This window comes from Prionailurus viverrinus, chromosome B2 (assembly GCF_022837055.1).
Source record: "Prionailurus viverrinus isolate Anna chromosome B2, UM_Priviv_1.0, whole genome shotgun sequence".
Classification (NCBI taxonomy): Eukaryota; Metazoa; Chordata; class Mammalia; order Carnivora; family Felidae; genus Prionailurus; species Prionailurus viverrinus.
In genome coordinates this window covers 110792661-110805467 of record NC_062565.1, presented here as the reverse complement: position 1 = coordinate 110805467, position 12807 = coordinate 110792661, and the positions used below count along the sequence as shown (strand labels likewise).

Genomic DNA, 12807 nt, shown 5'->3' with positions numbered 1-12807 from the left:
TTAACTGACTGAGACACCCAGCTGCCCCTGAAACTGTCTTTAAGTCCCTTAAATATATTAAGCACTTATTTTATATTGTAGCTTTAAACATTCATATGCAGGGCAGCTTTGTGAACCTGACTCTTCGTTTAATTGTTCTGCTGCAATTTGCTAAAGGTAGCTTGTTTTTCCAAGTGTGTTTTAAATATTTTTAGGAACTCCTTAAAGCTCTTTGGAACATTATCAGTGGGACTTGTTTGAGGCCTGAGTTTAAAGAGTATACCACCATAGAGGATTTGAGTTTGCTAAAATACCAAGATTTGTGTTTGCTTCTAATCCAGGACCATTTTCACATAAATTAGTAGCCTGGGTTTTCCCCAAGCATATGGGGAATATGGACTCTGGTCCCAAAGTAGATAGAAGGCTTGTTGAGAATTCTCAAATATTTTTTTTTTCCTTTTACCCAGGGCTAAGACCAAGAAAAGCAAGCATCCTTATTACCTCTATGTTCTGGATAAGACAGTTCATCCCCCTAAACATGTTTCCTTGGGAATACCTGGATTTGCCTCTGTGTTTCACTCCAATCTCTCAACTTGCATGTAAGCCCAAGTGTTCCTGACTTTAATAATCTACCCACTACAGTAAAACTAAACTGCCAGGGATCAACACATGCCCTCAGTACATCTGGTGACTTTAACACTGACATAGAGAGGGACTCATAATGTCTTACTGTTTCTGGTCTTTGTGGATTCCATCACTTTTCCTACTTATACATTTAATTTTTTAAATTATTTTATCCAGCAGTTTAATTGATTTTTACTTTCACTTCAGGATCCAGGTGTAAGGAGAATACCACATCTGCGATTTGTTTTTCTCAGTGTATAGAGTTAAGAGCTGATGCAACCACACAATGCAAATGCTTCTGCTCTTACAGGTATGCTGTCACTTTTGCTCACATTTCATTGGCAGACGTCTATGGCTAAGCCTCATCTCAATGGTGTGAGAAAGTATGTTTTTTTCCAAGGAAAACACTGTAAGAACATGGAAGCTGACAGAGGTATAGTATCCTCTTAGAGAGAGGGAAGAATGAATAATTGGAAACAATAATATAATCTGCCACAACAGAGATCACATATGTAACAGTGAATTTGGGGAATAAGATGATGTGTTCACATAAGTCATATTATGCTTGAAATATCTGTGAGACATTCAAGCACAGATGCTGAGCAAGTAACGGAATATATGGGTCAGAAGTTGAGGGAAAAATTCTTAATGGGAGATATATAGTTTAGAGTCATTAAGATTAAAAATGGTAGCTGCAATCTTCTGGAGGTAAATGAAATTTTCAGAGATAAGAGGGTAGACTTGCTGTTCAGACATTTGCATTCTCCCAATTTTTCTTAAAACACAAAGCTCTCTCGGTCTTTCATTTTCCAATTTTTCAGTGGGAACATAGAAATCAAGACACATTTCTCTGTTATAAGAAAAATAACAGTCCATGAGTGATAAGCGACAACCAAAGTTTAGACTCAGTATGTTAAGAATACCAAAGGCAGTCGTTGGTGCAAGAGATAATTTTGTCCAAATGCACAGCCAGCACACTGTTCCAGGTGGAAATATTAGTTTAGGTTGTCCAAACTGTCCAGCTTTTCAAGAAAAACTGAAAATAGATTTTATGTGTAATCCCCCAATTTTTAAATTGGATACATTTATTTCAAGATATTTCAAAGGTCAAATTATTATTGTTATTATTACTATTATTATTATTAAGTTTTTAATTTTAATTCCAGTGTAGTCAACATACAGTGTTATATTAATTTTAGGTGTACAATATAGTGATTCAGTAATTCTATACATTACTCAGTTCTCGTTATGATAAGTGTACTCATTAATCCCAGTCACCTATTTCACCCATTCTGGTAACCATCAGTTTATTCTCTATAGTTGAAAGTCTGTTTCTTGGTGTATCTCTCTCTCTCTCTCTCTCTCTCTCTCTGTCTCTCTCTCTCTCTTTTGTCTTTGTTCATTTGTTTCTGAAATTCCACATATGAGTGAAATCATACAGTATTTGTCTTTCTCTAACTGACTTATTTTGCTTAGTGTTATGTTCTCTAGCTCCATCCATGTCATTGAAAATAGTGATTTCATTTGTTTTTATGGCACCTAGTATGTCTTGGATAGTGAATATTAAAAATGAACATGACATAGTCTCTGCTGCCTAGAAATTCAAAGTCAGTTAAGGAATTTTCTTCCATTATTCCTAATCTCATTGGGTATGTTATTAAGGCAAGACCTTTCTCTATCATGGGCCAGTCTGGGCACTGTCTCAACAAACACATCATAAAACTGATATGGTGTTTGGATTCAGTGTGAGTTAATAAACCAAATTTTCAAACAAAAAAATTCAAGGCCTGAGTGGAGTTGGATTTAGTAACTGATTTTGAATTACTAACAGATTTTTTTTTTCATTGTCTATTAACATGAGCATATGTTTCATGATTCTAAAGGACAGCTTAGGAAAACAGTTAAAGACTAAAAGTAAGCAATAAAGCAAACAGTAGAGATAGGAAAGATCTTATTTCTTTCCAGCAGAGCCACAGTAGATAAATGACTGCAAGAACAGAACAACCTGCAACCTGGCTATGGATCCAAGAAGAGAATTCTATAAACTTAGAGTAAAGGATACAGAGAGGAAGGTCAAAGCCAAGTCAGCAAATATTAGACTGGCTAGACCATCTCTTATGGAAAGATAATTAAGGAAATTTAAGGCCTATGAAAAGATTCTGAAGGACAAGAGAAAGAAAACATAAACCAGAATCTCAGAAAAAGGACAAGCTTGTGAATTTTGTTACTAAAGAAGGAGAAAAACATTTTAGAAAACTCCTTGGAGTTCTTGATCTTAGGCTAATGGTTCTATTTATGAGGTACTACCAACATCAAAGTTATAGAATAATGAACATTTATGTATTAAAAAGCACAGCATCAAAGTATATGTAAGTTTATAAAAGTATATAAAATCTATTAGAAACGTGAAGAAATTGAGAAAAATAACCCATAATTTTACATATAAGATTTTAATAACTCTCATGCTTTGGCAGCTCAAAAGGATTTATTTTTTTAATTCAGAAAATTTTGGATAACCTAATTAATGAGGTTGAGTTTATTTTTTTTTATGAAATTTATTGACAAATTGGTTTCCATACAACACCCAGTGCTCCTCCCAAAAGGTGCCCTCCTCAATACCCATCACCCACCCCCTCCTCCCTCCCACCCCCCATCAACCCAATGAGGTTGAGTTTAGATAAATAGATATCATAGGAAATACATCCTTTTCAAGAATGCTTGAAACAAAACTAATCAAATTCTAGGTCCCAAAACTTCAATTATGCCAGAGTAGGAATAATAAAAGCCATATTCTCTGATTGCAATGTAATAAAAAGATGATTTAATGACAATAACTTAACACAAAAAAAGGCTCACCCTTGTAGAAAATGGAAAACATGTCCTAAAAAAGCTGTTGGGTTAATAGAGAACCAAAGCTACCAGTAAAAAATTTTTAAATGTTTAAAAATAAGAACTCTTTCTATTAAAATGTATAAGATATGGCAAAGCTGTATGTAGGCAAACTCATAACTTTTTTTAAATTTTATTTTGAGAGAGAGAGAGAGAACAAGCAGGGGAGTGAGAGAGAATTCCAAGCAGGCTCCACACTGTTGGAGCCCAAACCATGAGATCATGATCTGAGCTGAAATAGAGTTGGATGCTTAACTGACTGAGCCACCAATGCACCCCACTCATAACTTTTTATACATAAATTATTATTAATACAGAACTGCCTAGGTAGCTCAGTCAGTTAAACGTCTGACTCCTGATTACGGCTCAGGTCATGTTCCCAGAGTTGTGGGATCAAGCCCTGTGTGGGACTTCACGCTGGTTGTGGAGCCTGCTTAAGAGTCTCTCTCCCTCTCCCTTTTCCTCCTCTCCCCTCTCAAAAATAAATAAATAAATAAATAAAATTAATAGAGAAAAATGAAAAGAACAAGCACCTTAACAAAATAAAACATAAGATGTTAGAGCAATGAAAATAATAAAAGTAAAGCTAGAAACTGAAATAAAAAGGCAGTTTTATCTATAAAAGCAAAAACTTGTTCTTTAGGGGAACAAATTATTTGAAAGGATGTCTCTATAACCCCTTATTCTAGTTCAGGAATTAGTGGAAAAGAAATATGAATACATTTCTGGAGAAGTTACCGAGGCTACCTTTGGTCTCAAATTATTTCCTGGGTGCTCAATGGTAATGTTGATTTAGAGTCCAGAGGTGGCCCTAGGTTAGAAATCCAAAAAAAGCACACACTTTCTAGCAAGTACACGGTTTCACTATAACCTGGAGTCTATTTGCTTTTCCTCTTTCAGAGTTTTTATCCCATGAACACTAACGTGAACAACTGGTAATTCTCCCAGTATGCTTATAAATGATTTTTCTTAAACCCAACCCAAGCACCATTTTCTGTGTTTAGCATAAGTAGATCAATCTATTTATCTTTTTGGATCTCCAAGAACAAGCAAGAATCAGTATCCTTCTCACTGATAAGTTCCTACACCTCTAGTTTATTGCTCTGGTGGCCCTCTGCTGCCCCCTCTTGGCTCTAGGGAATACTCTCTCAGGCAGTGGTTGCAAATGACTTAAAGCCTCAGAATAAAAAACCCTCCAAGTTTCAGAAATACCTGTGTAAATCCACACACAGTTAATGAGTCTTTGCTTTTAGTAGTATAATAAAATTACAATTTTTTTTTGTTACTCACCATCTTCACATATAACTAAGGTAATTTGCCAACTGTAAAAGCACAATATTTGTTTTACCAAGTAGTTTCAGAAATTTGGGGCACCTTGGTGACTCAGTAGGTTAAGCATCCAACTTCAGCTGAGGGCATGATCTCATGGTTTGTAGGTTTGAGCCCCGCATTGGGCTTCACACTGACAGTGCAGAGCCTGCTTGAAATTCTCTCTCTCCCTCTCTCTCTGCCCCTTCCCCACTTGTGTGTGCTCTCTCTCTGTCTCTCTCTTTCTGTCTCTCTCTCTCTGTCTCTTTCTCTCTGAAAATAATAAATAAATAAATAAACTTAAAAAAAAAAGAAATTAACTTTGACTGAAAGCTTTCTAGATTAACTTTAGTATTCCAGGTTAAAACAGTCAAGTCATGAACATAATGAATTTGACCAATAATTCAGTGATTGTCTACATTTCTGAGTCATGGAGAGCTTTGGAATCAGATGAAGACTACAGCCCAAAGGAATCTACCAGGACTCTGTGATGTAGTTCCATGACCCATTTTTGAGAAAGACTTGTTGCACCAACCTGGGAAAGTACACTCTTGCCTCAAGCCACCATAGCCCTTCTCATGGCCTACATAAACAACTGATTGATGCCACAGCATAAAGGCCCCACTCAACTCAAAAGGGTCATTGTGACTCCAGAGCTTCCCCATGAAGTCAGCTAGGGTCGCAGGTAGGCCCTCTTCACAGCATAACTTCTTCCCCTGCCCATTCCTACTTCCTCCCCATCTCTGTTGCAGGTATTGATCCCAAGGGCACTGCTTAATAAATATCCTCATACTAAACTTCACCTCAGAGTCTTCTTCCTGGGGAACCCAACATGTCACAACTGTACACAGGTCTGCATAAAGGAGAATTTCCCCCTTCTCAGGGGAATTATTCAAAAGCTACAAGAAGCCTTTATCAGTTCACAAACCATTTTGGGGGAACTTGGAAACATGTATAACTCCCAGACTCCACTTTATATCAAACACTGACAAAAGAAGAGGACATTCATTGGAAACAAAAAGGAGGCAGTGGAAACACGTATCTGTAGCGAGAAATCTCAAGAGCAGGGAATCAGTGAAAATAGATCTCAAAAAGCATCAACAAAAATATACGTCCTGAAAATTAGGGTACATCTTGAGGTCAAAAGTAATATTCCAAGTTTATGATACTTGGTGCAAGGACTACATGCAGTTGACACATCTTTCTTCCTTAGAAGAGGTAGGGCTATAAAAAGAATTATACAGAAATGTCATATTTGCAGGAAACAGCATGACTCTGTAACAGAAAAAGAGAAAGCCTTTGCTTTATGAAAACTAGCTACCCTAAAACCCTACTTTGTCTTCTTCTCCCAAAAGGAACCTCTTACAAATGACGAGTCCAAGAAAACCTAACTCATTCAATGATGAGTAATATTTTAAAAGGACAGAATTGATTTTTTTTAAACACCATTTTTTAAAAGTCTCTTCCCCCTTCCACTCTTTAAAAAAATATTTATTGATTCCTTTCACTTTCTTTGCCTTCAAGCAACCAAGGCCAATGAAACCTATAAGGTCAAGGAGACTGTTGAGGCTGTTGGAAGTGGGCAGAGCAGAGAAAGCAAACCAACTGGGTCAATAGTTTGATTACATACAGAAGGAATAAGCAAATAAGTAAATAAATTGAAAATAATAGGAACCAGAATCTTCACTATTAGGAAAAGGAGTTCCAAATATGGAAAAGCCAAATGCCAAAATCAACCCTGTAGTATTGAATTGTAATTGGAGTTATCACTTTGAATGCATAGTATTTAATGTATAGATGTAGATCTAGAAATAGATATAAATGTTTGCATGTAAGCATATATGGATGATTAGATGGATGGATGGATAGATAGATAGATAGATAGATAGACAGACAGATGGATGTATATTTCCTCTGCCTGATGAGAAAGCCTAAAAGCCATTGCATCCCAGAAGCATCAAATAGACCTAGTGCTCAGATTTTGGTTTCTATATAGCATTTTCCACTATATAGAATGAGAACTCCTTGGGGGAAATAAAAGAACAACACGAACCTAGAGATCTTGTGTCAGAAAGTAAGGAAGAGCTGAAAAAAAAATGATGGGGGGATGTCATAGGATTCAGCTTTGGGAAAGGGAGATCTCATTTGCCAAATAGAATTGTCCCCCCCTATCTATGGGAATACATTCTAAAGTCCTCAATGGATGCTGAAGCTGTAGATAGTACAGAACTTATATATACTATGTTTTTTTCCTATACATGCATACCTATGATAAAGTTCAATTTATAAGTTAGGCACAGTGAGAGATTAACAATGATAATAATACAAACAGAGTAATTCTAACAATATACTGTAATATAAGTTAAGTGAATGTGGGCTCTCTCTCTCTCTTTCAAAATATCTTATTGTGATGTAGTCACACTTCTTGTGATGGTGTGAGAAGATAAAATGTCTATGTGATAAGATGAAGCCTTAGGTTACTATTAATCTTCTGGCATACATCAAAAGGAGGATCATCTGCTTAGACAGTAGTTGACCACAGGTAACTGAAACAGCAGAAAGCTAAAGCATGGATAAAGGGGGATTATTATATATATAGCAAATTGAACATCAAAATAAACAATTATAGCAGTGGTTTATCAACCCACTAAATAAGTAGGATTCTATGAGTGTATGTGTTTGTGTATAAATAAATAAATAAATAAGAGCGGGGAGCTATTACTTCCAACAGAAGTCAAATAAAATGTAGAAAGAATGGTGAAATTAGAAAATCACAATTTGGCATTCAGCAGAGTAAGAACATATTAAGGTAATAACCTTCAGTGGATGCTGAAGTGAATTGGTAAAGAATTATTGAGGAATAGGATAATTACACAATCTCAAAATATTTCCCTTCAAAATACTAATTACAAAGAGAGAACTAGAAACTTCACAATGGAGAAACTTGGCAAATACCACTTAAACAAGTGATAAAAGTCACTATCACCAATAATGGGACAAATTGATGACATATGCTTACTGATATGGCACAATGAGGAAAACACAGCTTCACTTCTGTAATATTGCTGACTTCAATGCATAAGCTTAATATAATCATAAGGAAACATCAGACAAATCCAGACATGAAAGGCATTATACAGATTAACTGGCCTGCGTTCTTCAAAAAATAAGAGGGTCATGAAAAAAAGGAAAGATGAGGAAATCTGAGGTTCCAGATTTCAGGATAATAAACAGACATAACAACTAAATGCAACATGTAATCCTTCATTGGATCCTGGGCCATGGATTATATTTTTTAATCCATTTATCTAATTGTAGTAATTAGGTAGATAGATAGGTAGGTACATAGGTAGGTAGGTAAATAGGTAGATATAGGTAGGTAGGTATGTAGATAGGTAGATAATAGATAGATAGATAGATGGATAGATTAGCAAATGCAGTAAATGTTAACATTTGGAAGACCTAGATGCAAAATATGTATATATACGTAGAATTCTTTATGATGCAGGCAGGCTCAGTCCAAGGTCCCAAAGAGGGTCCCACAGGACCAGCTAAGAGGGTCCTTGGCTTTGCTCAGGATAGAAATTAAATGGAAGCTGAGTGGAAGTGAGAGCAGAGTTTATTGAAGACCTGGAGTGCAGATACAGACAGAGCATCTGGGAGACTCAGAAAGGAAAGGAGAGAGAGAGTTTCATCTTTGCTTGGGGTCTGAGGTTTTTGTTTTTGTTTTTGTTTTTGTTTTTGTTTTGAGGATGGTGGTCTGGTGTACCTGTCCTCTCAGGCATCCAGGAACTGGTCAAAACAAGGATGAGTGCCCAGGCGTCCTTCACAAGTCACTTATGTCCTGAAGCCAGGGATCTTGGCCTCAAAGTGTCTGGAGTCAGTAGTCTTGGAAAATGAACATGACAACCCCTTTTGGTCACTGCTTAGATGTTATCTATTATGCTGGATGACTCCAAAGAAATCATTAACTCTGACTTTTACAAGGAGGACACTCATTAAGGCGTGTATGTGTACAGTAGGGGTGCAGTTGCGAGCAAGAATGGAAGCAGGAAAAGGAGCAAAAAAAAGCATTTTTTTCCATGGAGTCCCTCCAGTTTCCCTGCCTCATCTATACTATTCTTATAAGTTTTCTGTAAAATTTGAATTATTTCAACTAAGAAGTTTACAAATGTTGTGCTTTTAAAAAGCAAAACATACAAGAAAAATGTCATGGCACACATTAAAACTGTGATCAAACATTCTGCCAAGAATTAAAAACTTTTTAAAACAAGTCTCTCTAACTAGACCATAGAGCAGAAATACCAGAATTCTGGGAAGAAATGGTAATACAAGGGAATAAAATATGAGAGGAAAAACAAGAAGTAAAAAATATATATATAAGCTTGCAAAAAATGAATTTGAAAAATGAAATTGAAAGAATTTCAATGAAATTTAGATACTGCTGAAGCATGGAAAACAAAACTAAAAAACCAACCTGTGAAAGAGAAATAAAGTTAAAATTGGTAAAGACATAATTATAGATATAGAAGATGAAGAGGGTGAGATCAAGCAACTATGTTTGGAACCTTCAAAGAAAAAGCTAAAATAATAAAATAGAACCAACAATTAATCACATAATTTGTAAAAATGGTGTATGGAGTGAATATAGTAATTATTTAATTGAGACTGAGTTTAGGGGCACTAAGATGACTGAAGGACTTTTCATTATGTGAAATTTGGCCCAAAACGATGAAACCAGATTCCATATTTCCTTCATTTCCACAGGAAGAAGTAGCATCACGAGTTAAAAGCAATAGCAGTAGACAAAAATAAAGTGCTTTAGTTCTAAGTTTATATGTTCAATCTATCAGTTACATTTTTATGTGTGTTTATGAATATATTATCTCTAGAAGAAAACCCATAAAGTGGCACCAGAGATTGCTTCTGGGGAAATAAATTTTGGGGGGATTTGGAGGACAAAATTGGCTTAATTTTGGTGACCAAAGAAAAAGAGAAGAGTAAAGGCAAGATGTAGGGCAATCTCCAAATGTTATACTGAATTAAATCATACTACTAAAGCACACTCATTGTTAATTCATGGTATGGAAGACATCAGCAGAGGCAGTTAAGTATTCAATCCTCAAGCACTCTTCAGTCTGTTGAGAATTTCTTTCACAACCCCTCTGGTCAGAAACCTAAACTTCATCTTCTGTTTTATAACACTGCCTTTGTTATTTCTGCTGTTAGCTAGCCATCTCTGCTCTCTTCTAGCTTTGACTTGGAAATGTGTTAGCCAACCATTCCTTTGTTATTTAATTTCTTTCAAGTTTGCTATATATGCTTCCCTTGGATCCTACCTTCTGTATTCTAATTACATACTACTGATTTTATCCTGAATCTTATTTATTCCAGAGAATGGAATATTTTTATTGCTGATACCTGGAGAATGATGCTACTTAGACAAATTAATTTGTTCTAATATTTTTAACCCAACCCCCCCAAATAAATACTTTAGGATGACTATCTATTCCACTTATAAAATAAGATTTTAATTGTCCTTTGGGAAATAAATTCAGTGTATTGATTCTTTCTTAGAACTCTTATTTATATCCCATGTAATAGATTAAGCCAGTTTTCCCATTTTGTCTCATTTTATTCTCAGTGGAAATATAAACCACCTAGTTACCACGTTCTGAAAAAGAGTGTATTTTAACAGTGTTTCCCCAAGCATAATCTATGACATGTGATATATGGTAATTGTTTTGTTTTGTGTCAGGAGACAGAAAGTCTTGAGGTCATATAAATTTGAGAAACCCTAGCTTAATAGGTTTATCACAGGATTTCTCAAAGCTTTTTAAAAAGCCACGTGTGCTGTGAATCTCTAATAGGGAAAACACCTATTTGAAAAAGATCTCTTTACTTTGGCTTACCTTTACTTCAGAATTCTCCTTTCTTAACAGGGCTGAATAAAATCTTGCCATAACAATTCCTCACAGAATATATTTTCCAAAAATTAAATCATATTTATTCTTTGCAGCTGTCCATATTCTAAGAGTTGCTGGGAATAATTCTCAGTTAAGATGTAAAATTGGCCTCTGATTTCTAAGGCACAATCCTACATCTTTTAACAAATACAGGAACTAAACATGTGAAATTATTTTATTGGATTTAGTTTCTGTTTGTATTTATTTCTTCACGCTAGCTTTTGGGTATTTGATAAAGGCATTTTTTGTTTACCTCAGATAATTATTTAAAAGCGTATGAATCTGTTTGCTGCAGAAATGTCTTGTGGAAACATGCGAAGGCACAAGGAAATGCATTAATTCATTCAATAATTGTTTACAGAGCCCGTGCTCAGCATAGGGCACTAGGCTGATGATGGTAGTAAGACTACTAGGAGGTTGAGGTGTGTTACAGAGAGAAGAACAAGCATAAGTTAAGGTCCTAGATAGCAAAGAGTTCAATGTCTCAAAAGGAATAAAAACTATTACTGAAAAGGGGAGTGTGGTGGCTCTGTGTGGCAGAGGGCAGGGGCTGTTAAAGAGAAGTTGTGACTGACGGTACTGCCCGTGTCAATCATTTGTTTAAATCCTACATATTTAGAATTTACCTCGGCCTAGCAATATGCAGTAGATCTTTTTATCTTTAAATCATAAATGACTGGAAACTCCTTGAATATAGAGACAATCTCTTAATCATTTTTAATTCCTCCAATTACTGGCACATCTAAATCACAACCAGTGAGCATTCACGACATTGTCTCAGACATATCCTCAGTCATCTAAGCACCTACTGGTCTTAGTATTAATGTATATCTGTGAGTAGAGGCCATTTACAATTATGAATTCCAATAATTTATGAACAGGTGAGGAGTTACGAACCTGAGGTTCTGCCACTTACTAGCTGGGTACCTGTAGGCTGAAGGAGCGGACCTACGCTGGCCGACCACGCCTCCTCCCCTTGAGTAACAGGACTCCAACCCTTCCCCAGACAATCAGCCAAGGCCATGACCCTTCCCCAGCCAATCGGCTGAGGCCACAGCCATGACCTCACCAACTGCCCCTAGACCCCAATAAAACCTTTGTGCTTTTGAAACTCTCTCTCCCTGGTATCTCACCTCTGCGTCGGTACAGCTAGGGGAATGAGCTCGAGCTAGCTCCAATAAAGGCTCTTTTGCTTTTATATCTGACTCGGCTCCCTGGCAGTATTTGGGGATCACGAATCTGGGCATAACATAGGCAAGTCACATGATTTCTCCAGGATTCAGATTTCTCATCTGTAAAATAACATTTTCCTTATGGAGTTGTGATAAGGATGAAATAAATTAATACATGTAAATACTTATAATAACAGCTTGCATACAGTACAGGTATTGGATTACTATTTATTATTATTAACGATGGTTATGATGATGATGTTAAGAGTCATGTAGCAACTAGGTGATTACTTTTCCTCTCCTGGAATAAATTTCTGTGCCTTCAAATTGAATATGAAATCAATGGACTAACTTGGAAAATGGGTAAATAGTCAACTAAAATATTCTTGTTGACTTTTACTTTTGAAATGGAATTCATGCAAAAGCGTCAGATCTCTTAAATTGATACTCATGTTTTTTAAAGTAAATATGTATTACAAAAAAATCAGTCATCACTGGACAAAAAAGTTGCCTCTAATAATTCAAATACTGCCTAGATAGAGTATTAAGAAGAAAACAAATCTGGTAGTAATTTAAAACCATGATTTATGTCAAAACTGTAAGATTTTTTTTTTTTTTTAAGTTTTTTTTCTCAACGTTTATTTATTTTGGGGACAGAGAGAGACAGAGCATGAACAGGGGAGGGGCAGAGAGAGAGGGAGACACAGAATGGGAAACAGGCTCCAGGCTCTGAGCCATCAGCCCAGAGCCTGACGCGGGGCTCGAACTCACGGACCGCGAGATCGTGACCTGGCTGAAGTCGGACGCTTAACCGACTGCGCCACCCAGGCGCCCCAAAACTGTAAGATTTTTATTTTTATTTTTTTTTA

General features: G+C 36.1%; 1 protein-coding gene across 1 annotated transcript in view; it reads right to left on the bottom strand.

Moving 5' to 3' along the window:
• Positions 1-11754, bottom strand: part of PKIB (cAMP-dependent protein kinase inhibitor beta) — a 179912-nt gene extending 168158 nt beyond the window's left edge. The window contains exon 1 of the mRNA XM_047857738.1: positions 11664-11754. The gene's annotated coding sequence lies outside the window, so the exon portion shown is untranslated. The remainder of the gene's footprint in view (positions 1-11663) is intronic.
• Between the last annotated feature and the right edge of the window lie 1053 nt (positions 11755-12807).